This window comes from Equus caballus, chromosome 22, assembly GCF_041296265.1.
Source record: "Equus caballus isolate H_3958 breed thoroughbred chromosome 22, TB-T2T, whole genome shotgun sequence".
Classification (NCBI taxonomy): Eukaryota; Metazoa; Chordata; class Mammalia; order Perissodactyla; family Equidae; genus Equus; species Equus caballus.
The window spans coordinates 1674467-1699557 of record NC_091705.1 but is presented as its reverse complement, the minus strand read 5'-3'; the positions used below and the strand labels follow the sequence as shown (position 1 = coordinate 1699557).

General features: G+C 46.9%; 1 long non-coding RNA gene across 1 annotated transcript in view; it reads right to left on the bottom strand.

Moving 5' to 3' along the window:
- Nucleotides 1-7485: 7485 nt before the first annotated feature.
- LOC138920045 (uncharacterized) overlaps nt 7486-25091 on the bottom strand; it is a 59469-nt gene continuing 41863 nt past the window's right edge. Inside the window, exon 2 of the long non-coding RNA XR_011430664.1 lies at nt 7486-11381. This is a non-coding gene — a long non-coding RNA (uncharacterized lncRNA). The remainder of the gene's footprint in view (nt 11382-25091) is intronic.

The window sequence follows — 25091 nt, the reverse complement described above, 5'->3', positions numbered from 1 at the left end:
CGCACAAAGAGCACAATCTGCTCAACGTGAGACAAAGCCAATTCTCAGGAGGCAAGGTGGTGGCAGAGAAAGGGCATTTTATTACAGCTCGCTAGCAAGGGAGAAAATGGTCGACTAACGTCCAAAAGAACCATCTTAAGGGGGCACAGAATCTTGAAGCAGTTATACAAGCCAGTGGGTCATAGTGGAGGGGGTGGGAACGTTGACCCTCTGGTGTTACAGACTGGGAGTGGCCACACCAGATCTTCCAGTTTTTATTGACGACAGCTGTGAGCATAGACTCTCTGTTTGGGGGCCATCACATTTCAAAGGAACTCAAAAGAACAAAGTTATCATCTTATCGCAGCTGGGAAGTACATGCAATAGCAGGGGTCATAAAACTACAGAGCAGGAGGATCTCCTGGAGGGTGCAAATCCAGCTGGGTTAGTTAGTCAGAGGTCATCCAAAGTTACAACATGGGCTCTTTTCTACAATATGGCTTCCCTTACGTCAACCTTGTGTTGAGCCCATATCACAAACTTCCAGTTAGGACATGATTAAAGTTCTGGGGATCTAATGTACTGCATGATGACTATAGTTAATAACACTGTATTATATACTTGAAAGTTGCTAAAAGAATAGATCTTGATTGTTCTTACCACAAAAAAGAAATGATAACAATGTGACAGGATAGAAGTGTTAGCTAATGCTATGATGATAATCTTTTTGCGATGTATATTAAAAGGACGCGTTACACAGCTTAAACTTACACAATGTTTCATGTCAATTATATCTCAATATCTCTGGAAAAAAATTAAAATTTAAAAATAAAATAAAAAAGCAAAATGAGTGAACATTATGCTTATTGTACCTTCAGTTTCAAGCCTTCCAGAATGCCTGTGTGCCCAATTAGGGTGTGGAGGTCTTTCGTTGTCTTTTTTTTTTCTTTGGAGCATTAAGTTATTCTCTGTGCTATAACCAGTACCCAGTCCAGACTGAAATGGATGGAAATGAGCCTTCTCTCTTCCTACAATGACCGTTGGGCTCACTGAAGGAACCAATGACATCCCCACTCAGGTGCACGTGATCCGGTGAGCTCCCAGTGCGGGAGAAGAGAGAGCTGCAGACTCGTCAGCACCCTGCGGGCAGCCAGCCCAGCGGCACCGCTGCAGGGAGAGGCTGTCAGAAGTCCTAAGCTTCCAGAATTCCAAACCCCCTAATGCTTCTGTGCCCCGCAGGGGACCTAACGGAAAAAGCCTGAGAGGCATTCGGTTTGAAAGAGTCCCCTGGGAAGTTTGCCGTGGTGTAATTTGGAGGAAATCACACTTTAAAAAAAAGAAACAAGATGTCAGTAACTAATCTCAAAGAGATCTTGTTAACTTCATTTTCACAGGACATTTGAAAGTTAAACCCAATTCCATGCTGTTTTCTTACCAGACCATCAGAGAGAAAAAAAAAAAAAAAACTCCCTTGGCGTTTCCCTCTGCGAGTTAAGACTCTTGGAGCTGCCGAGAATACAGACTTGCCCAATCGGATTCATCAGCAGCGGCCAAGCAAGTCCCCGTCACGGGCTCCTCTTGGATCCAGCACGTGGGCAACCCCCCAGGCAAGGAGACTGAAGACCTCGCATGGAGACGAGGGAAGGACACGGGCGCAGCTGGTAAGTGGGCGACGGAAGGACGGGAAGCACAGCTGCTCCACTACTGAGCTCTGACACCACCCCAGACTCACTTCTCACAAATGTCTGTGAGGTTTTGTCATCATCCCCATTTCACAGATGATGAAAGGGAGACACCAAGAGTTTGAGTGGCTTGCCCTCTCCTCACAGTGGTGAGCAGTGGAGCCGGGAGTCAACCACCCTCTTCTCCTAAAGACAGGAGGCCCCTGGGTTTGGAGTAAATGGACATGTTTAGAGTCAGTTGGTCTCAGTGTGGTAGGCCTGGGGTCTGGAAGAAAGGCTGCGTAATAGAGTGGGAGCCTAGAGTGGCATATTTCAGATGCCAAGCTTGTCAGGAGCTGGGGGGGCTCTGGAGAGGGGACAGAAGCGGAGATGGAGGTGACTAGAGCTGAAGGAGCGTGCACGCAAGGTTGTCCACCTGGACAGTGCAGCACCGTAGGGTGACTTGGAGAGGAGAGTGGGGACTGTGAACCTGGTGACAATACTGTCAGTGAGAGCAGGGAGGTGTACCAGCAAATCAGATAAGCCTCAAGGAAGCTAGAGTCTGCACAACAAGGGGGGCAGGGAGCCCCGTGTGCCACTGTGGGAGCCGGGGGAACACGACCCCCTCTCTGACCAGCAGGGCCGCGGAGGAAATGAAGCCCTCGGGGGAAGGCCAGGGTTTGGTCATGGCACAAAGGAGGCGGGAATATCCCATGGAAAGTCGGAGATGTAGCGGTGTGTTCAGATGTCACAGGGCTCCCCAGAACTCGGGGATGTCTTAGGTTGGGATGCACGAGGGCTTTTTCTCTTCTCTTTTTTGATTAACAGGCTTTATTTTTCAGAGCAGTTTTAGGTTCACAGCTAAATTGAGCAGAAGATGCAGGGATCACCCATATAGCAGAGCCTCCCTCCGCTATCAAAATCCCCCACCAGAGTGGTACATTAATTACAACTGATGAACCCACACTGACGCATCATTATCACCCAAAGTCCATAGTTTACAGTAGGGTTCAGTCTTGGTGGTGTACATTCTGTAGGTTTGGACAAATGTATAATGAAATGTATCCGTCATTAAAGTATCACACAGTATTTTCAGTGCCCTAGGAATCCTCTGTGTTCTGCCTTTTCATGCCCACTGCCCCACCCCTGGCAACTGCTGATCTTTCTACTATCTCTGTAGCTCTGCCTTTTCTAAAATGTCCTATGGTTGGAATCACACAGTGTGTAGTCTTCTCAGATTGGCTTCTGTCACTTAGTAATATGCATTTAAATTTCCTCCATGTCTTTTCACGGCTTGATAGCTCATATCTTTTTAGTGCTGACTAACATTCCACTGTCCAGATGTACCACAGTTTATTTATCTATTCACCTACTGAAGGACGTCTTGGTTGCTTCCAAGTTTCGGCAATTATGAATAAAGCTGTGACAAACACCCGTGTGCAGATTTTTGTGTGGGCATAAGTTTTTAACTCTTTTGGATAAATACCATGTAGTGTGGTTGCTGGTCATTTGGTAAGACTATATTTAGTTTTGTAAGGAACTGCAAAACCGTCTTGCAAAGTAGCTGTGCCATTTTGCGTTCCCGCCAGCAATGAATGAGAGTTCCCATTGCTCTATATCATCAGCAGCATTTGGTGTTGTCAGTGTTCTCAATTTTGGCCATTCTAGGTGTGTAGTGGTATCTCATTGTTGTTCTAGTTTGCATTTCCCTGATGACATATGATGTGGAGCATCTTTTCATATGCTTGTCATCTATATATCTTCTTTGATGAAGTATCTATGAAAGTTTTTGGCTCACTTTTTTGTTTGAATTGTTTGTTTTCTTATTGTTGAGTTTTGGGGGTTCTTTGAATATTTTGGATAACAGTTCTTTATCAGACATGTTTGCAAATATTTTCTCCCAGTATGTGACTTTTCATTCTCTTTACAGTGTCTCTCATAGAGCAGAAATTTTTAATTTTAATGAAGTCCAGCTTATCAAATCTTTCTTTCATGGCTCAAGCCTTTGGTGTAGTATCTAAAAAATCGTCATCAAATTCAAGTCACCTAGATTTTCCCATCTAGTCATCTAGAGTACCTGCAAGGAGTTTTATAGTTTTTCATTTAGGTCTGTGATCCATTTTGAGTTAATTTTTGTGAAGGGTGTAAGGTTTGTGTCTAGATTCTTTTTTTTTTTTTTTTTTGCATGTGGATGTTCAGTTATTCCAGCATCATTTGTTGAAAAGACTATCTTTGCTCCATCGTATTTCTTTTACTCTTTTTTCAAAGATCTGTTGGTTATAATCACGTGGGTCTATCTCTGGGTGCTCTAGTCTGTTCCACCGACCTCTTTGTCCATTCTTTCACTGGACGAACCAACCACATGTCTTGGTCACTGCAGGTTTATGGTAAGTCTTGGAGTCTGTAGCGCCAGTCCCCTAGCTTTGTTCTTCTCCCAGAAGGCTTTCATCTGGGGTGGGAGCCAAAGTCAGCAGAAGTGCGAGATGGTGGGTGTGAACAGGCCCCAAGATTCCAGCTGAACCTCAAGTGGAGAAACCCAAGCACAGGCCTGGGCAGTGTGTTTGTCCAGGGCTTTCTGATACTCAAACCTCCTGCTCAAATGTGCAACCCACACACCAGCCTGCAAAGTAAGGAGGACTCACTGTGCCATCCCTACTTCATAGCGAAGGAATGGAGAAGTAGCACAGGGAAACAGTGTGCCCAGGGTCACACAGCGAGTCTGCAGCAGAGTCACGAGTGGAAGTCTGGAACAAGTGTTATGACTCTCCTGTCTCTGGGGATGAGGACCCCATCCCTGCCCTGTTCCCAGAACTAGAGTCCCTGGCAGTGGGTCTTACTGGTCATGCTGGAATTCTCACCCTCCCTGCTCCCCCGTGACTGGCACCATGACCTTCTGTGCAAATGGCCCTCTGCTGGTGCTGCAAAGCCAAGGATCACCATGATGAATGTTTAGTCCATCGTGTCACCTGTAAGGAGACCATGAGCAGACACAGCCTCACTTCTGTGATATTCCTGCTCAAGATGCACAGCCTGGTCCTGGTATGAAGAAACATCAGACAGAAGTTTTCTAATCCGTAATCTGCAAAAGTGGCAAGGCCGTGAGAGTCATGGGCGACTGAAGAGCTGCACAGATTGAGGGGGCATGACAACTGAAGGCAACCTGTGATTCTGAGCCAGATCCTTTTGCTATAAAGGACGTTATTGGGACAACTGCATAAACTTGAATGGGACCTAAGGACCATGGGTGTTAATGTATCTGTGATAATTTCCTAATTTTGATGTAGCTGCATTGTGTTTACAGAGGAGAATGTCCTTGTTTGTAGGAATCACACAAATTACACACCAAGCTATTTGGGAGTGTTAGATCGTCATGTCTGCAATTTAATCTTAAATGGTTCAGAGGGAAAAGGGCCTTGTACTATTCTTGCTTTTTTTTTTTTTTTAACTTTGAGATTATTTCGAAATACAAAGGGTTGTTGTTGTTGCTGCTGCTGTTGTTTTCAAGTATAGCCATGGAGAGAAACCCAGCTATCCCTGGGGGGAATGTAAGTGCCCCTGTCTATCCTAGGACACTGAGGCATTACCACGGAACCCCTAAGGACCAGGCGTATGCTCAAGGCTGGCATGAGTCATCCACCGGCACCCTTGCAGGAGCTGGCCAAGCACACCCAACCTACACTTGCCTAGACAGAGCACAGAAGGGCAGGAGGTACTTCTCTCCCAGCCCGGCTTCAGAAACCTGCCTCTTTCCTGCACCTCTGGGCTGTGAGGCTTCATGGAGATTGCATCTAGGCAGGCTCCCCAGTGGGCAACATGCTCCCACAGCCATGACTGGGGGAGCGAGGTGCCTCTTCCCGGGGATTCCAGCAAGATTCCCCGGAACCTCCGATTGGCCCACGGCTGAACCAGTCCTGTGGCTGGGGTAGCAGAGACACCCTGATTGGGCAGGCTGGGTCATGTGGGGGGCTGGGGGAATCAGCCTTCCACATCCGCCGTGGGTCGCATCCTGACCAGACACCTCCTTACTAAGAGAGCAAGAGGAATGAGTGAGCTGGAGTGGGGTCTCCAAGTCCCCAGCCTGCCTGGCACTCCTCATGCCCCAGCCTGGAAGCCCAGACCACCTCCATCCTGGACCCCCAGAACACAGGCTGGGGAGATGGGTGGGACCCTCTGCCTTTGCCTCATGCCCCACGCCCTTGCTCACAACTTTGCTTAGGGCAGAAATCAAGACACCGAGGCTAGCAAGACTCAAGGGTGAGTGTAGTTTATAGTTTATAAACAAACAATAATTGCCATATCCATCTGGTACACATAGGTTTCTGTGCTTTGGTTTTGTGTAAAGTGGGACACGCTTATAAATCAGTGTGCCCAAACCACCCAGTTGTAAGATTTACTTTTTTTTTTTTTTTTTTTTTGAGTAATCAGCCCCTGCAGGTAAATGCAGCAGAAAAATGGGAAAATTCATGGACTTAAACAATCAGAGACATCTCTAAAATGGTTACCCAGAGGTCCATGTAATCTGCAGCCCATCCTCATCAGAGCCCTCTGGTTGCTGACTAAAAATGCAAATTCCAGGCTTGCCCGCTGACTAATACAGAATCCAGGAATCCGCTTTTAATAACCTCCCCTCCTTGCGGGGACAGGGGACCAGGGGTCAGGAGTGGCAGACCACGAATGGGAACTCCTGACGATGGCAGAAATATTCAGAGAAGCTACGTGTGTGAGAGAGACAGAAAGGTGGGCGCATGAAGATCTGATCACAAAGAAGCAAATGGGGCAGGGCATTCTGGTGTCACACAACGTCTTTGATCCACAATGACAAAGTAGAAATGAAAACTCCCTTCTCTTCTCTTTTAAATGTTTTCCACTTTGCCCAGCCAGAGGAGCGCCTGGCAATACAAGGCTTGTCCAGCTGTGTAGAGAAGGCTGCCCCTGCCATCCTGCCAGACACCGGCACCAGCTGGAGCTCGCAGGTGCTCCCTCTGTGCTCACCACCGAAGCCTCGGGGGTTGCGATTAGAGCACATGGATCCTTCTGTTGGACATATCTATTAATTGCATCTTTTTTCCAGAGCACATTCTTTTCAACAAACTCATATCTATTCTATCACTAAGATGAACACAAAGACCCTCCAGTAGGTCTCTCACCAACCTGACACATCCTTTGTCTTTAATATTCCTCATGGAAAATAGAGTGATGTTTGATCTGAAAAGTGAAAATGAAACTAGCATGGGTCGTTAATCCCCACATCTCTCTCTCTTTGCTCCTTGCTATTTGCACTTGTACAACGTGCACACACCGGGCTGCAAAAGCTGCTCCAGCCTTGTAGAGCCAGCTCCCCAGGACGGCAGGGGCCAGGTCCATCCTTGCTTTCTTCTCAGCCTGTGCGGCTCCCCTGGTTTGACGGGACACCCATGGTCACCAAGCTGTGGGTTGTGGATCACTGCAAGGGGCTGTGGATCAATATGTGCCCCAGGAATAACCCATAATGCAAGAACAGAGCCTCACACACATGAATAGCGCCACCTGTCAAAGGCGTCGACGGTGCCGTGACCGATTAATGCACTCTTTCTACCTGAATCCAGGAGCGGTTTGGATCACTATTGTCTGGAAACTCTAAATGCTATCATGCTGTTTATGTGATATTTTCTTGATGTTTTAAAAGGAATCCTCAGAAAGTAAAGCGATGAGGACCGAGAAGAGAGCAGCGGTTTCCAGGTGGGGACTGGGGAGGGACCCACAGCTCCAGCGAATCTGGGGATGAGCGGGCTGATCTGTAGCCCAACTGCGGCGATGGTTACATGACTCCACGTATCTTGCAAAAGGCACAGAACGATACACCAGAAAGAGTGAGTTTTACTTTAATCATATTTAAAATTATATATTTTATTGAATTAACACATTTTAATAAATTGAACAAATAAATTTTTTAAAAAGAAATCCTCAAATGACAAAACTCTTGTATAGTGGGGAAAGATGATTCGGACAGACCCGCCACTTATGAGCTGAGGGCTGTAGATGACTGACTTAGCCTTCAGCGCGCCCTCAGCTCCACTCAGAAGGGGCTGCGGTGGAGGCGCAGACCTACCCACTGAGCCCCTCTGAGCTTTGGCTTCTGTTCTGTACAACTGAACCTGTGGGGCAGTTACAGGCATTAAGTGAAACACCTACGTCACATAGTGGCTCTGTGCCAGCGCCCTCCCGGCCTCTAGTCCCTGCTCCTCCACCAAAACATCCTGACTCCCTTTGTGGAATCACCCTCTCAACGATCCCTCTCCCCACCCGTGATTTTCAGGGATGGGAACCAATCCCACTGACTTCCCCCTAACCACCGTGGTGGCCTTGCAGTGACACTTAACCCAACCAGAGACGATGAGAAGGAGGAGCTTGTGAGAGAAGAAGAGCTTCCCCCTTCTTCCATAAGAGCTCAAATGACACCATATGCCAGAAATGAAGGTTGGGACCCTAGGAGGTGCTGGGAGACATCTTGAGACCAGGAGGCCAGAGGCGGCCTGGAAGTGGATCAGGGAAATGAAGTAAGAAAAAATGACTCTTGGTCACATTACTGATGCCCTGGAGCAAGCCTTACGTGAGGCTGCTAATGCCCCACTCAGCTGTAGGGGAGTCAAGGTGAGTGAGATGTGGTTCCTGTCATTGGGGGCTTACTGGTGGAGGGAAGACCCCCCAATCACTGCAAAACAAGGCAAGCAGCGCACACACAGCAAGACCGTCACTTCCTCACGTCCAGGCGAGCTGTCCTAAGAGTGACTGCGCTAATGGTCATAGCAGCATTACTCATCGCAGCAAAAAAAGTGGAAACAACCCAAATGTCCATCAGCAGATGAATGGATTCACAAAATGTGGTCTAGCCATACAATGGAATATTACTTAGCAATGAAAAAGAGTGAAGTACTGACACATGCTACAACGTGGATGGACCTGGAAGAAATTATGTTCAGTGAAAGAAGCCAGTCACAAAAGTCCAGGTATTCTGATTCTGTTTTATATAAAATGTCTAGAAAAGACAAGTCCATCGAGACAGAAAGCAGGTGAGTGGTTGCCAGATGGTGAGGGGAGGTGGGAATAGACAGTGACGCTTAATGAGTGTGGGTTTCTTTCGGGGATGATGAAAGCGTTCTGTAGTTAGATAGCGGTGATGGTCGCACCACACTGTGAATGTACTAAAAGCCCCTGGATTGTACACTTTAAAATGGTTAAAATGGTGAATTTGTGTTGTGTGAATTTTGCTTCAATTTTTTTTTAAACTCTATTAATCTGTTTTTTTAAATTTCTGCAGGGGCAGCATCTGGTCAGGGCTCCTTTGTCAGAACAATGTGGTTGAGGTTAGGAAAGTAAACTAAATACCTGCTCACAGCGGGGAGGGGAAATGTTCTGAATCGACTCAGAAACACAGTGGATCCAGTGGGAGTTCAAGTACGTCTTTAATCTGTTTTTAAATATGCCACAGAGAGGATCTTAAATCAAAGGCTGTAGGAAAGTGTTGCCAGTTCCATCAGAAACCCTTCCAAGGACAGGAAGCAGAGGAGTGGGGAGGAACCTGATGGGCTGATGCCTTGCTTGCTCTTCGTTTTTAACCCCTTGATCACGGTTGCAGAGTTCTGAGTGGAGGGACCTAATACAGTGCAGGGCCTTCCCCATGGCCTTTGTTCTTGAGGCCCTTTAAGGAAAACAAGAAAATCCCATTCATAACATGTCTGTTCACCATAACACAGCCCTCGAGAGCATGAAAATAAGTGATTGCTTATCTTAGACCCAGAACCATCTGCCACTGCAACCCAGAGAAGCGGTGCACTGATGGCAGAAGCACCATGCAGGAGGCCACGTTTAAAACACACGCATCACACTTTATGTAAAGGTCAAAATTAATGTTACGTTGAAAACATTTTTCAAAGTACAATTATCTTGACTTGTGAAGCGAACCAAATTCCTATTAGGTTTATAGTCTCAGGTTTAAGCTGCACACATTTCACCAGAAGGGCCTCCCTGATCAGTGGAAAGCTGAACTAAAGAGATGTTAGAAGGACCCCTCCAGCAGGCTGTCCTTGTCCATGCTCATCTGTCGTGCTCAGCCTCCAGGGTCAGGCAAGAGCGCCTTGTCCCCATGCATCCTGCAGCTATGTCACCTTACGCTCTTGCTCTCTTTAGCACAGATGAGTCCCTTCCCTGTTGGCTGGCGTCTGCATCTGGGAGCCCCTGACCACTGCAGCAGCAAGGAGCACCCACGCCTCACTGGCCCACAGCTGGGGTCACAGCCACTGACAACGCCAGTCTGGGACAACCGTCTTCCAGAGATGGACAAGAACCCACTGCGTGGTGTGTCTGCCCTGCCCAGCGTCTCCTCCAGCGGTACCTGGAAGGTGGACAGCCCCACGTGGGAATGCCCCAGCTTATTAGTTACCTACACTGGGTAACAAACACAAGCCTAGCAGCCATGAGCAACACTGATTTATTATCACACACTCCTGCAGCTCTGCAGTCCTAAGGGCACGGCTGGGCTCTCACAGGCTAAGTGAGGTGTCGGCCACACCGTGCTTTATCTGGAGGCTCTGGGCAAGGCCCACTTCCAGGCTCATTCAGGCTGTTGGCAGAATTCAGTTCCCAGTGGCTGTAGGACTGAGGTCCCCATTTCCCTGTTGGCCATCAGCTAAGGACTGTCCTGAGCTCTGGAGGGCGTTCTCAGTCCTTACTCATGACCACTCCACCCCAAGGCCAGGGATGTAGAGCCTGCCCGTCGCCTGTGAGTCTCGTGACGGCACCCCAGCTTGAGACTGTTCTCTGTGTGAAAGGGCCCACATGGTGAGGTTAGGCCTGCCTGGAAGGCCTCCAGATTACAATCCAGCGCTGGTGACCTGGTCCCATCCGCGTGTGTGAACCCTCCTGCCATCCACTGTGCCATCATCGCAGGGCTACTCAAGGCCTTGGGTTTTAGGTGGGAAATCTTGGGGGGCATCTTTGAATTCTGCCTCCCACAGCCTGTGGTAAGAAATAGTGTAAGCTCAAAAGTCAAGTTCTCATTTCCAGCACCCCCAACCTCCGTTTACACACAATTTCTGGGCCTGGTGATTACGCTAATAATAATAATAACTATGACAGCCAGTGCTTGGTGCCAGGCCCTCTGCTCAGCACCCAACAAAGTAGCCTCATTCAAGACTCACAACCCTCTATAAAGCCGACTCTGTCACTGATCCCATTCTGCAGAGGAGAAAACGGAGGCTCAGAGAGGTTAGGGAATGTACTCCAAGTGACACAGGCAGTATGCATGCCAGCTGCAAAGAGGTGGGCCCGGAGCTGGCGGCTGTGCTCCCACCTCAGGAACGGAGCAGTCGTGGCTAGTTTCCCCTCTAAGTGGGCACTGAGTGCCTGGGTAGAGTTCCAGACTCCTGACCCCACGCTGTGACCCACCATCACCCCCTCTGTGCTCAGCTCAGCTCCACCTTAGTGCTCCGTCCTGTCCTCCTCCTGTCAAGGTGTCTGAAGCCCACTGGCCTATAATTAAATATCACAGGGCTTTAAATTGTTTATCATTTGCTGTTGACTCATTCCGCCAAGGATTTGATAGAGCACACCAGTACACAAAAATGGTGGAAATGTGAATAAATGTTCTCAACTCAAGACCGTGGGAGAGCCAGGATAGCGTGGAAACTGAAGGCAGGTCAGCTGTCCGGGCTCCAAAGTCCAACCCAGTTCCTAAAGCTGAACGTAAAGTTTTCTCTCAGCTCCCTGGTGAACAAAGAAAGAGAAAACCACAATCAGTTACGAAATGAACTCTGCAAAAGTAGACTGTGCTGGCTCCTTAGCAAAAGCCTTTCCCAACTCACAGGGCTGGAGAAACGTGTGTCCCGTGAGCCTCCTACAAGGGGCTGGGTTACTAGGGGAGAAACCCCGGGCAGCGTCCCTGAAGTGCCTGCGGGCACAGGCCCCGCGGTCGTTCCCCTCGCCGCCGCCCGGAGCGAGCTGGGCCGGCGCCGGGCTCCACGCAGCGACCACAGCTGGGCAGGAGTCTGGGCATTCCAGGCCCTCGGCCCAGCGCACCCGGAAGAACGGAGGGTCTGCGTGTCCGACAAACGCCCCCAAGATGCCTTTCTCTCATCCAGAGTGGACACTGCCCTTCAAGTTCTCGTCTCCAAGAAAGGCCTTGCAGGTAGGTATTTTCTCCTATTCTCAAAAAACAATTAAATGAGCAAGATTGGGTGGACAGACTTTTGTGAAAATTGACAAGACTAACTCAGGCCCTTACCAGCCCAGCCCAATGGGAACAGAGGTGGAGCAAGGAAGAACGGATGTGTGGGGCCAGGAGTGCACACATGCATACACACTCACACATGGACATGTGCATGCAAACGTCTGTGCATATACTCATACACAAAAAGATATACATATATGCACATACACGTATGCACACTCACCCACACAATTCCAATTTCAGTATAAACACTCATGTTTATAATTTCTCCACTTTCTAGGATAGCCAAAAAATTTTAGTCCAGAAATTTTCCAAAGTAAAATGAGCAGTCACACGTCACAAACATAGAAATATCTCAGGAACAATGCTGCACCAATCTCTAGAGTTGTGACAGAGCTGCTGGTGAAGCCATCAGAAATAAGTCACTGGAAAAATCTGAAAGTCTCAATAAAAATTCCAGGGAGAGCACAAGATCTGAACAATCCGAGTGAGCGGAAGAGGGAAGAGAAAGCCCGCGGCCTGCGAGAGGCGGAGGCTGCCGGGCGGCCTCGGGGTGCTGCTCAGGGCCTGGCCCGCCGGCTGCTGCTGCTCCTCCCGCTGCGGGTCAGTCAGGAAGGCTGGGCGGGGGAGCGCCTTCATCGCCTCCCCCAGGGTGCCCTGGGTGACAATCTCAGGTCCACCTGCAAACACGACATGACTGCAGCCTGGACGCCAGGGCTTCCCGCTCTGCCGGCCCCGGGACCGTCTCCTGACTTGGATGCTCTCCGCTGACTCTCCTGAAGGTTCCCCATCGCTGAAGACAGTGACTTTGCTCTCACAGTATGGCATCCCTTCCGCTTGGTTAATTTGTACCAGTTTCCAGCTGCATCTCGAAACTGAGCACTTTCTGACCTTTCCCTTAGAAGTGTGCTTCCTTTTTGTGTCACTCACTTGACGAGCTGGTGTGTTCTAAGCACTTTGCCTGCGTTGACTCTGTTTAATCCTTGTAACAACCTATGAGTGGAGACGATGGTCATCCATGCTTTACCAGTGGGGAAACTGAGCCACAGGGCAGTTAAATTACTTCCCATGACATACAGCTAGAAAATCCTACAGGGACTAGCTAAATATTTTGAGGAAAGGGTAAAATGTAGACTTGAGTGCAATTTGGAAAGGATTTTGACAGTCCTGACCTCCAACCCCAGATTCCACAGAAATATCCTAGGAGAACTCACGGGGTTTTCTAGAGCATCCGCTAAAGCCATCCTCATGTCCGGGAAACAGCCTCTTAACCCCATGGCCCATCCAAGTCTTTTGATGTCTGCAGCCATCCTGGAGCCACTCAGGAAGGACGCGCATCTCTCTCGACAGCCATTTCACTCGATTCCCTCTGACCTCCACAGCCAGTCTTGTGAAGAGAAAGATTCGGCATTGGGAACTAAAGTGGAATGAGTTTGAGGAGAGAGGATTGGATGTGCCGATAAGCCCCGTGTTGGACAGAATTCTGAAGTGACCTCCATGACCCCCCTTTGAGTGCGTGATGAGATGTCATGCCTGTGACCACAGTAGGTTCTATGGCATAAGGGAGATCATCCAGGTGGACCTGACTTATTCTCATGCACCCTCTCAAAGCAGAGGATTTTTCCAGCTAGTGGAAGAAATGGAAGCTGGTGAGATTCCAAGTGTCAAGGATTCCAGGGGCTGTTGTGGGCTTTGAAGATAGAACAACGTGGGTGGCCTCCAGGAGCTGAGAGCAGCCTCCAGATGACAGCCGGCAAAGAAATGGGGACCTGAGCCACCAAGAATTGGGTTCTGCCACCCACCTGAATGAGCCTGGAAGTCGGTTCTCCCCCAAATCCAGCCAACAGCCCAGCTTCAGCCTGTGAGACCTGGGTCGGAGAACACCACTGAACCCAGACTTCTGTGTGTTGTTTCAGGCTGCGAAGCTCATGCCATTTGTTATGCAGTGTGAGTAACTAATACACACCCTGAGGAGTCGAAGGCAACCCCAGGCAAGGAGGTGAGCTGGAGGTGAGAGAAGACAGGTGGCTTGATAGAGGAACCTTCTGGGAAGGCTGGCCCACCTTGGGCTGCAGGGATGTTTGGGGGGATGGACTGGAGCCTGTGGTTAAGAAAAGGGATTCTTGAAACAGGCTTAGGTGTGTTTGAGTCCTGACCTGATCCCCACATCTGTATGACCTTGGGAAGCTGGCCTCCCTGCACTTCAGCTCCTGTATCTCTGCAATGGAGGTGAGGAATATGCCCAATTCATGAGCCCCTTAGAAGGACTAAATTAAAGGATTCACGTGGAACCCCGACATGGTGCCTGGCCCAAGGGCAGTGTCTGTTTACACAGGAAGAGACACAGCCCCCCGTTGGTGGCAGACACAGTTGGGCCCCCCAAAGTTGTCCATATATTAACCCCCAGAACCTGTGAGGTGTTGCCTTCCATGGCAAAGGGACTCTGCAGGTGTGGTTAAATGAAGGATTTTGAGATGAAGAGATTATCCTGGATTATCAGGATGGGCCCAATGTAGCCACAAGGGTCCTTATGAGAGGGAGGCAGAAGGGTCAGAGTCAGAGAAGGAGACGTGACGAAAGAAGCAGAGGTGAGAGAGAGGAAGACACCACACTGCTGGCTGGGAAGGTGGAGGAGAGGGTGGCTAGCCACGCCAAGCTGGGCAGCCTCTGGAGCTGGAAAAGGCAAGAACACAGGTTCTTCTCTACAGCCTCCAGAAGGAGCCAGCCTTGCCTTCAGCCCATTGAGACCGATTTTGAACTTCTGACCTCCAGAATCATAACATAATAAGTTTGCATTGCTTTGTTTCGTGAGGAAGATTGTCGCTGAGCTAACATCTGTGCCGATCTTCCTGTATTTTCTGTGGGATGCCTCCACAGCATGGCTTGACGAATAGTGCTAGGCTGCACCCAGGATCTGAACCTGCGAACTCCGGGCCTCTGAAGCATACCGTGCAAACTTAACCAGTATGCCTCCAGGCTGGCCCCCAATTTGTGTTGTTTTAAGCCACTAAATTTGTGGTAATTTGTTACAGCAGCTGCTGGAAACGAATGCACCTGCCCCCTGAAATCACATGCTCCTTAAGCTTTCGTGGATTTGAGCCTGGGCAGGGCCGGAGGCACACAGTAGGCACAGGGACAAAGCAGTGCCGCTGGCCTTGGTCCCAATTCTTTTGAAGGAAGACGCCCAGGGGACCGTGTTCCCTGCAGTTCCTGTGTATACAGATGTGTGTAAAATATAGAATTACTTGAAGCAACAGGAGCCCAGTTGTTCAGAAATTCCACACTGAGCACTGCAGGCAGGAGACCGTGGCACTTAGCATCTCAGCCCTGAGGCTCAGAACCCCAGCCCATTGTTGGACAGAAGTCCAAGGTCACAGGTCACAGGCTGGACAACACAGAATGGAGAAGGTGAGAAGAGCAGGGAGGATCCAGGTAGCACGGAAACTTAAATCTCGGATTCAAGGCTTCTCCAACAACTCGGTGGTGGTGCCAGGCCCCCAGCATGGTGATGCCTGGGCCTTTTTGGGGAGGTGTGTGCATGTGCAGACACCCACACACACACGCGGAGGTGCTCAACTGTTAACACACTATGTATAGTCCATGGAAAAAAATATGGGCCTTGTTGTTCCAGGCAAGCCCTTGTCACCAAGACTACAGCTGGGAGTTTCTCTGCTAGCAGTCTAGCTCCCAGGCCAGGGAGGGTTATCCGTACCAAATTTTGCCTCCCTGAAGAAAGAAACAAGATGAAGACTAGGTTGGTTCATAGGGTTTTAGGCAACTTTATTGACTGTGAAAACCTATGTGAGTAGATATTATGGTTTATTTAACAGAGCCTCAGTTAGCATTTACTATTTATTCCAAGGGAGGGTTTATTTTTTATCATCCCCATTTTACAGTTGGGGAAACTGAGGCCTAGAGAGATTAAAAAATTGTCTAAGGTCCCATTGCCTGCAAGGGGCAGAGGCAGGATTTAAACCAGGTAGTTTGGCTCCAGAGGGTGTAGACATAACGTCTACACCACAGCATCACAACTGCTATGGGCTGAATGTTTGTGTCCCCCCAAAATCCGCATGCTGAAGCTCTCGTCTCCCACGTGACGGTGTTTGGAGATGGGCCTTTGGGGGATAATTAGAGTTAGATGCGGTCATGAGGGTCAGGCCCTCACGCCGGGATCAGTGCCTTTATAAGAAGAAACGTGAGAGAGCTCTCCCCACCTGTCTGCCGTGTGAGGACACAGTGAGAAGGTGGCCATCAACAAGTCAAGAAAAGAGTCCTCAGAATGGAAATTGCCTTGCTGGCACCTAGATCTTGGACTTTTCCACCTCCAGACTATGAAAAACAAATTTCTGTTGTTTAAGGCACCCAGTCTGTGGTATTCTGTTATGGTGGCCCGAGCCCACTAAGAGAGATTTAGGGCTAAGACAGTGACCTATTTTATAGAAAGTGATCACTACAAAATGGCCCACGGTGACTTACTAGCATCGCCTTCCTGCTTCTGAACCACCCACATCTTACAATAAGCAGGAAGGTGTTCCAACCAGCTCATCCTTGGATCCCACTGTGCCCTCCTGCCTTCCTCACAGGCACAGGGAGCTGGGACATTGGGCTCCTGCTCATCAGCACCCAGGAAGCCAAGATGTTCCTGAAAACTGCGTCCCAGCCACAGGAACCGCCACCCTTCCTGCCCTGCCCCATGTCCAGTGTCAGTGCCCTGCCCGTGTCCAGCGTCAGTGCACCAGAGACAGCCTGAATACTAGTTGCAACTGGAGCCTGCGAGATCCTCAGCTTTGTTTAGAAGAAGGAGAGGAGAGAAGGAGAAGAAGGAGGAATAGCAGTTAGTGGACATCTGCCAACCACACACATCGGATGCCCCACGTCACTTACACCCGTCTTCTTCTTGCATTACTTCTCATGGGGTAAATCTCACTTTCCAACATGAAATCCAAAGTCCGATGTCTCCCAACCTCCTCTGTCTGTGGTGAGGAGGCAGCGTGCTGTGGGCCTGCCCTCTGGAGGCACCCACGCAGGAGGACTGTGATTTGGGACTGCCACGTGGGAAGTAGCCCCACGGGGAGGCCATGGTGTTGTCACAGTAACCAGGCACCCTGGGCTGTGTCATAAGTGCTTCATGAACAGGCAAAGGCAGGGCCCTGGGAGGGCACAGAAGGAGCCCTACCTTGCCGGGGGCTAGGGGGCCAGGAAGCAAACACATCCCAGAGAAGGGAAGAAAGTGGAAGGACATTCACAAAGGTTTGTCTAATAAATCAGATGTTTAAATTAAGGAAAGTGGAAATGAAAACTAGAGAATAAACCCACTTAAGTGAGCTGGGGGAGACTGAAGAGCTGCCACACCCCCGGAGGCTGCCATGGCCGATGGCCCCAGAGAGTAGGATTCACCAGGAGATGCTCCAAACCCACAGCAGGCCAGACTGACTGTGACCCACTGACGGGGGCGCTCTTCACTGTTTGTTCAAGGAGAACACCCTATTGTGCAAAGAAGCCAAGTTACCCTGCAGACAAAAGGTAAGTGAACTCCGAAAGAACATAACCCCGCCAGCCCCTCCTCTACACAAAGGTTGTCCTGATGACAGCTGGTGCTTTCCCACCCGTCAGACACCAGACTGTACAGAGCGTCTGCACAGGTGGCAGCGTGTGTCCACATGGTTGCCTGAGAGCCTGGGCTTCAGCCCTGTGCTCGCGCAGGAGACGGACGTGGGTCCAGAATCCCCAGGGGCCAGCAGGTCTACCAGCGTCTCTTCTGAATGCAGCAATCCAAGTTGTAAAACTCTTTGAGTCTGCAACTTCTGTTCTGTTTGTTGGTTTATGTTGCTGAATGTAAAATGAAAACTAAGGCAGATTGTTCCAGGCACCCTCCACCGTGGTCCTGGATGCCAGTCTTTCAGGAAGCGTTCCCCCAATAGCAACCAGGGAAATTGGCATCTGAAAGCCCAGATTCTGAAGTCTCCAGTTCAGACAATGTCACTGTTAAGTGCCACCTGGGGCTTGACTGGGAACCACAAGGTGGGAAAGATGCTCGTAGTTCATGTCAAGACCCAAACGGGATGCACTTCACTTTGAAACTGTATCCCAGTGCACTGGGTTTGCAAGAATGGAATGGTTAAGGAGGCAAAGACTGTTTTGCCGTCTCTAATTCCTAAAATTCCAGTAAAATAAAAGGGTCATAAGCCAAAAAGCATAATAAATTGTGAGCTTCCCCTCTTGAGAGGAGAGCAGCCAGAGATTAATCAGGGAGACAGAACGTGGAAGATGGTCCAGACATATAGGCCCCGGGTCTCAGCACCAGGTGGTGGGTCAGAGAAGATTGCACACAGCACCCTTGGAGGGCTGTGGCACTCGGTGGTTAAATGCAGGGCTGGGGGTCACTCTGCCCAGGGTTCAGATCCCAGCTCTGCCCACTGTAAGTGCGGCCTCTCTAGATGTCAGTTTCTTTATTGTGGGCTTGTTTATGGGGTTAAATGAGAAAATTCATGTAAAAACTCAGTATAATGCCTGTCACTTAAATGTTAGCGATTACTCTCCAACAAACCCCACAGATCAGCACATTTCTTACTCTTGAGGCAGTAATACGTGACGTCTTCAATAAATATTCCTGAGCTGGTGGGTACTGCCTTGATTATAGAGAACCATCACATTTTATCAGAACTGATTAATTAAGGTAATCATGATGAGCTTCTTTTTGAAATTAAGAGGCCTTTTGGGATGCGTTTATATTACAACATATTGAACATATTTTTTTTTCCCCTGAGGAAGATTCGCCCTGAGCTAACATCTGTTGCCAATCTTCCTCTGTTTTGTATGTGGGTTGCTGACACAGCATGGCTGACAATGAGTGGTGTAGGTCTGTGCCCAGGAACCAAACCTGGGCCTCTGAAGCGGGGCACGCCAAACTTAACCACTAGGCCACAGGGCTGGCCCCCACATCGAACATTTTTTTTGCATCCTTTGGCACTTTTCCAACTGGGCATCTGTTCTGTAGAAAATGTATGGAGTTTCCTTCTTTTTGTGATTTCACTAAAATTCACAAGCAGTTAAATTCTTATCTAGATAGAGAGTTAGTCTATGGGACTTCTCCTAATTTTAGTTTTAGATGCAGATTTCAAGGTAGACTTCCCACTTTGCTTGTTGTGTTTTGGTAAAACATTCAGAAATCTACAGCAGGTGAATATTGTTTTAAGGAAAGAGAAGGAAAGGAAAAATTCATTCCTTCTTCTGTTCTTGTTTATCAGTCATGATCAGATGCATCTATCAGAAACCTCTCTAGCTAGTTTGAGCAGGAATCAGGCACCGACCAGGACTGAAGGAACAGCTGCTAAGCTGGAAGGAAATGCAGAACAGAACTGGCCGCCCTGGAACAACCAGGGAAGGAGGAATCCGGAGCCACAATCCCAACCACTACCTCCAGGACACAGCCTCCAGCAGCATCCAGGGGAGAGGAGGCAGAGGTTGGCAGTCAAATGGAGATGGAGAGAGGAAAGGGAAGGAGAGAAGGGAGGGCAGGAGAGGTCCAAGAGGGAGCGAGGAGGCATGAGGGGGAAGAGGTCCAGGAGGGGAGAGAGGAGGGGTGAGGCAGGAGTGTTCCAGAAGGGGAGAGAACAGGAGATGGTGTTGGGAATGGTTCTGACCAACGAAGCATAAGAGGAAGTTGGCTGTGAGTGGTCCATTCTCCTAAAATGCTAACAGTGGGCAAGGACATTCCCCTCTTCCCTCTGGATGTTGCCCTGTGTGGATGTGATGACTGCAGCTCCCCTCCCCCCACCGGGAGCCCTGAGCGGGTCAGGTGGCAGGTCAGAGGAGTGTCCTTGACAGCCCCATGGAGGCCCAGGGCAAGGACAGGTTAACATAATTGTTACTGGCTACAAACATAGGTTCCTTAAGGGAAAAAGGTTTTCTTAAATCTGCAAAAACAAAACACCAAAAAAATCAGCAATATTTCAAAGAAAAGCCACAAAAATTATAATCATCCTTATCAGTCTTTAGTTTCATGTAACCAACTCTTGATTTTCTGCTGGCACTTTCGTGAGGCCATCAGTTTTTCAGTTACAGTTCTGTAATTTCTTACCCAACCCAGTTTATAATCTGAAAGTTTATTGGAAGTCTGTACTCTAGATTGTTAGAGTTCTTTCTGTGAATTTTTCTGAAGATGCAATGTATTTTGCAAAAGCATCGGAGTAAAACAATAACTGTCTGTAAACAAAAGGACCCCAAAATGGCAGCTGACAAAGAACTTAGCTAATTGGTGACATTTAACACTTTAAAATAATCAGACCTATGACTGATAACCAGGACAGATCAGAATTTAGTAATGTTATATAATTTTAAAACATTTATATCAATAACATTTGCCAATACAATATCATAGGTCCCCACAAAGCAATGTTTAATTATCCTTTTAACTATGGTGGCAGTTAAAGAATTTTAGGTGAATGCAGAGAATTAAATAGCTGTAAGAAAAACCTTAGCATCTGTGATTAAGGACCTGATAAAAACAATATAGGAAATTTATTTTGATAAAATATAAAATCTCTATCATTCTGGTAGACTACTCAAAGGAAAAACCTGTCATAATTTTTTACCAAGAACAGCCTCAAAGTTTGGAGAAATTATCCTTTTAAGAAAAAGAAGACCAAGTTTTAATTTTGTACCAGTGTACTTTGACATTAAAACTCATTTACTAAATTGGATTTAGTTTAATCTTAGCCAACTTGGCCAGGCATAAAACTCCTCAGGATTTTACTTTTACAAACTTGTATCACTTACTTTTTATATTTAGAATTTGTCCCTGGTTTTTTCTTTCCTTCTAGTACTTTAGGACAAATTTATCTTTCTTAACCCAGCAAGCAAAAATACTTTAATTTTTATACCTTCTTACTGAAAACATACATTTTACTTTCCTTGAATATGGAGATGGTTTTTTAAATTAATTTTTAGTAGCTTTAGTTATGTATCAATTAGAATCTCTAACCCTTATAGAACCTAGTAAAAACTAAAAAGCAATTATGAACTGTCTTTTATATTAACATTTTAAACTTTTTTTATAATTTTTAGAAACATGTCACACTACAGTAATAAAACACAAGCCGTGTTTACTAATAGACCTAAACACTTTTTAGTTTCTCTGTAATAAGAAGCCAAAAGTAGATAAACTTAGACATATTTGGCAATAATGTTTCAGTGTCCCATCCTATCTGAAAACAAACGACATACTCAACAGATTTTATCATTTAACTTAGTAAAACTCTAAAGTTTTAAGTTACCAAAAGGATATCGGAAGTTATTTTTAAGCGTATATACCATAAAACATAATTATTGTACTCAAAAACTTTTACCCATTTTTATCTATTTAAATTATTTCTTTTTAGCAATTATGTTTAGATTATTCCCAAAGACTTCGTGTGACATCAAAGCAATTAGCCATCATCTTAAGTACATACATCATAATACATAATTATTGTTAAAAAGTTTCTCCAAAAATTCTCATCCTTTTACATTTATTCAGTTTACCTATCTTCAATAATTATATTTAGATCCTACAAAAACCTCATGAGACATTAAACAAAATCAGCTATTATTCTAAGTTACTACTCTTGCTGACAAATTTTGTAACAGAATAACGAGCTCATTTGACCAGTGAACCCAGGCTGTATGTCTGCATCATGTCCAATGCTGATAACTTAGAGGACATGCCTATTTTAATCAAACCAGCAAACTTCAACAGGCTTTCATTCATCAATGATCATTTTATATTATGTTAAATAATTCTCTCTTTTAGAAGCTTCTGTATATTAATCAAAGACCGTATTCCATTATGAGAGATGTTGAATGCCCTCTTTTAAGGGTGACCCCTAAGGTGAGCTCATCTAAAACAGAGATTCCCCAGAATGGCCATTACAATTTCAAATTGTCTCAAAGGTGCACTTATTTTCACTTGTCTTCCTTAGATCAGGAATTTCGAGGAGTTGAAGCGAAGCTCAGCAAGAGAGGTGAGAGGAGATGCAGACTGGGCTTCCGCTGTTGGCACGTCTAATTAGTTAATTATTTTCTCTTAAAGAGGCAGTAACATATTCCTGATTTTATTTAGAAGCCTCAAAAGATTAAAATAGGTTTCCTGTTGTTGTAGCTGGCTTTTTACAACTGCATATGTAAATACATCAGTTTGGGTGAACTGAAATTGGCCCATTTTAAAGTGAGCTGTCCTTTGGCATGTTTAATTAACATTGCCTGAAGGGTAGATTTCTACGCTCTTACAGTATCAGGCAGGGGAAACGGTCCCCAGTGAGACGTAATGTTTATCCCCACAACATAATCTATAACACAATCAGGCAAAAGAGATATAATCATGTTACATAAAGTCCTGTTAAATATACCAACTTTTACAGAACTTTATCTTAATTTTACCAACTCTTACGCTTCTAATTATAACTTATATTAGAATTCCATAACAAGTTCCAGTATTATGATATTGCATAGGGGAAGCATTTCTAGCCAGTCATAACATTTATTTCCAAAAAAACCCAGGCAAAGTCAACATAACCTCTTCATAGAATACTAGCTTAAACACTTTAATCTTTAAAGTCTTACCAGCCTTAGCAGCCTAACTGTTGCCCTAAACAATTGCTGGTCAAGTTTCTCACTGTGATTTCACCCTCCCGACTTTTTAAATTTTTCCAAACTGAGGTGAATAGAACAGGCCTGTCTGATGTCCTTTAATGTTGGGGGGCAACAGGGGGATCATTTAGCCTACCCAACCGTAGGCAGTGTTTTATTAAAACTTTTGTTTTAACTTTATTTACGTCTGTCCTATTTATCCCATTTTCCTTTTTAATAACTAGCTAAAGATTTCCATCCTGTTGGTATGAGCTCTGTGACTCTTCCCTTTCTGATTTCTCTTTGTTAACTTAATGTTTTCATTAGCATCTGTAAGACCACGCATGAGAAGAAACTGAGACCTCAAGTTTGATTAAGTTCTTAAGACTAATCATTCCATTTCCCCTTTAATTTGGTCTTCTGATAGGTACCAATAAAACAACTATTTATGACAAGAGCTCTCCAAAAGTTTCCCAACTTAAGGATCCATTGTTTATCATTTTCTCTCCAGAGTTTAAAGAATATTGTGGCCATGCGGTGTTACAAAAGAAAATCATCTCTTTTAGACGTTGGCTTATAACTATAATTAGACTATATACTCAGAATCAGCCCCAGTGGGCTCCACTTGGGGACAGACAGCACGTTTCCCATTCTGATACACAGAGACAGACAGATACACAGATCCAGACACAGAAAAACCAGACACCACTTCATCTCTTCTCCTGGCTGACATCACCCGAAATAAAAACCCTTCCCTTGCTATAAGCCTGGCATTCCAATTTTTATTTGGCCCCTCTTGTGTGGTGGGTAAGGAACCTATGTTTGTAGCTGCTGACATAATCACTTTCCTTCCTGAGAAAGAACACAGTAAATCTTCTTTTGTTTTACCTTAGGAAAAATTGACAATTTAATTAGAACTAACTGGACAGGGGCTAGCCCCATGGCTGAGTAGTTAAGTTCTCTCCCTCTGCTTCAGCGGCCCAGGGTTTCGCTGGTTCAGATCCTGGGTGTAGACATGGCACTGCTACTACTCTTGCTGAGGCGGCATCCCACACAGCACAACCAGAAGGACCAACAACTAGGATACACAACTATGTACTGGGGGGCTTTTGGGAGAAGAAGAAAGAAAAAAGATTGGCAACATAGGTTAGCTCAGGTGCCAATCTTTTAAAAGAAAAAACTAACTGGGCAAGCGAGGGGAAACTCAACAGTTTAATGAGGATTTCTGGAATCTGCCTACTGACTGCCCTTTACATAGGTAATAAATTATCTTCCTCCTGAAGCCAATCTGAGTTAGCATTTTCAGTTATTGTAGCCAAAGGCGCTGTCATTGAAAGTCCACTGACCTACCCTTGGACTGTTGGGCAAAGCCCTCTTACAGCATCCCAGACAACGGAGAGTCTGTCCTGCGGTTAGAAGTCACTTCACAACAGAACTCCACAATCATTTTCTAAAACTGATTTCAATATTTAGCAAAGCAAGACAAGGGGGCTTTTCTTTACATTTAGCCCAAATGTGCCATGCTCCACCTCAAGCCTAGCTTATTTCCAGTACCAGGACCCTGGAGACGAGCGTCCGTCCCTTCTGGCCAGTTCCCCTGCAGCTCTGAAACCCCTTTGCCTCAAGCCATAATACCTACTCTGGCTGCCAGTTTGGCCCATTCAACTACATCGTTTGCTTTCTTTGTTTTCAAAGAAATTTGCCCCTGCAACTGTCACATTTCATTGAATCTGAAACTCCATCAATACATAAGACCACAATTTTAGGTACTGCTAAGTAAGAAACCCTCTGCCAGGAAAGCTACGACGTGCCATTGACTCTATGGCCTATCCTGACTTTGGAGATGCTAAAATGTGTTTTAAAATGTGTGCATCTCAGAATCGTTGAAAAAATGATAATTCATCTTTGCACAGATGCCCCTGAAAAATCACAAAGGAGGTGGAGAGGCTGTCACAAGCTAGTTGCCCAGAGGAACTCAAGGGTGGGTTTAGAAGCATTTAACTCTTGTTCCAAATTGTTTTTTCCTTTTATTATGTTAAGGAGATGCCGTCACCAACCACCTGGAACCAGACCAGGCCTCACCACCAGACCTCACCTGTGACCTTTGCCTTATTTTGAAGGGTAAGAGCCCTCCAGGAGGAGCTTCGCCCTTATTGCCATCACCTGCAGTGCGTGTGGAAGCACGATTTCAAACTGAGCTTGTGCAAGAGGATTCCCACCTCTCCCTTTGGAATATTCATTCCTCATCCCAAAGAAAAGGTCCCTGCTTCCCGTGGTTCGGGGACGCCATGACTCTGGAGATGATTCCCCTGGGTCTCCTCTTTGCTGCAAACATACTTCACTTTGTGGGACAGCTGGTTCTGGTGGGGAGTCTGATGTGACTTGCCAGGAGGGGACCTCCTTCAGTGTCGTCAGTAACCAAAGAGTTCACACCACGTTGCCTCCTGTCATTAGGAGAAGGCTGACCCTGTGAAACAGCACTGTGCTGGGCCACATGGCGTCTTGTTACCCACAGTCGCCCTCCTGAAGCTGGGTGTCCACCGAGCATCTGCCTGGGCCCTGGTCTATGGAGCAGCCCGTCAGGGGCCTTTGGGGCCTGGAGGTCTCTGAATGCCTCTTTGCAGCATGCATGCCTTTCTTCC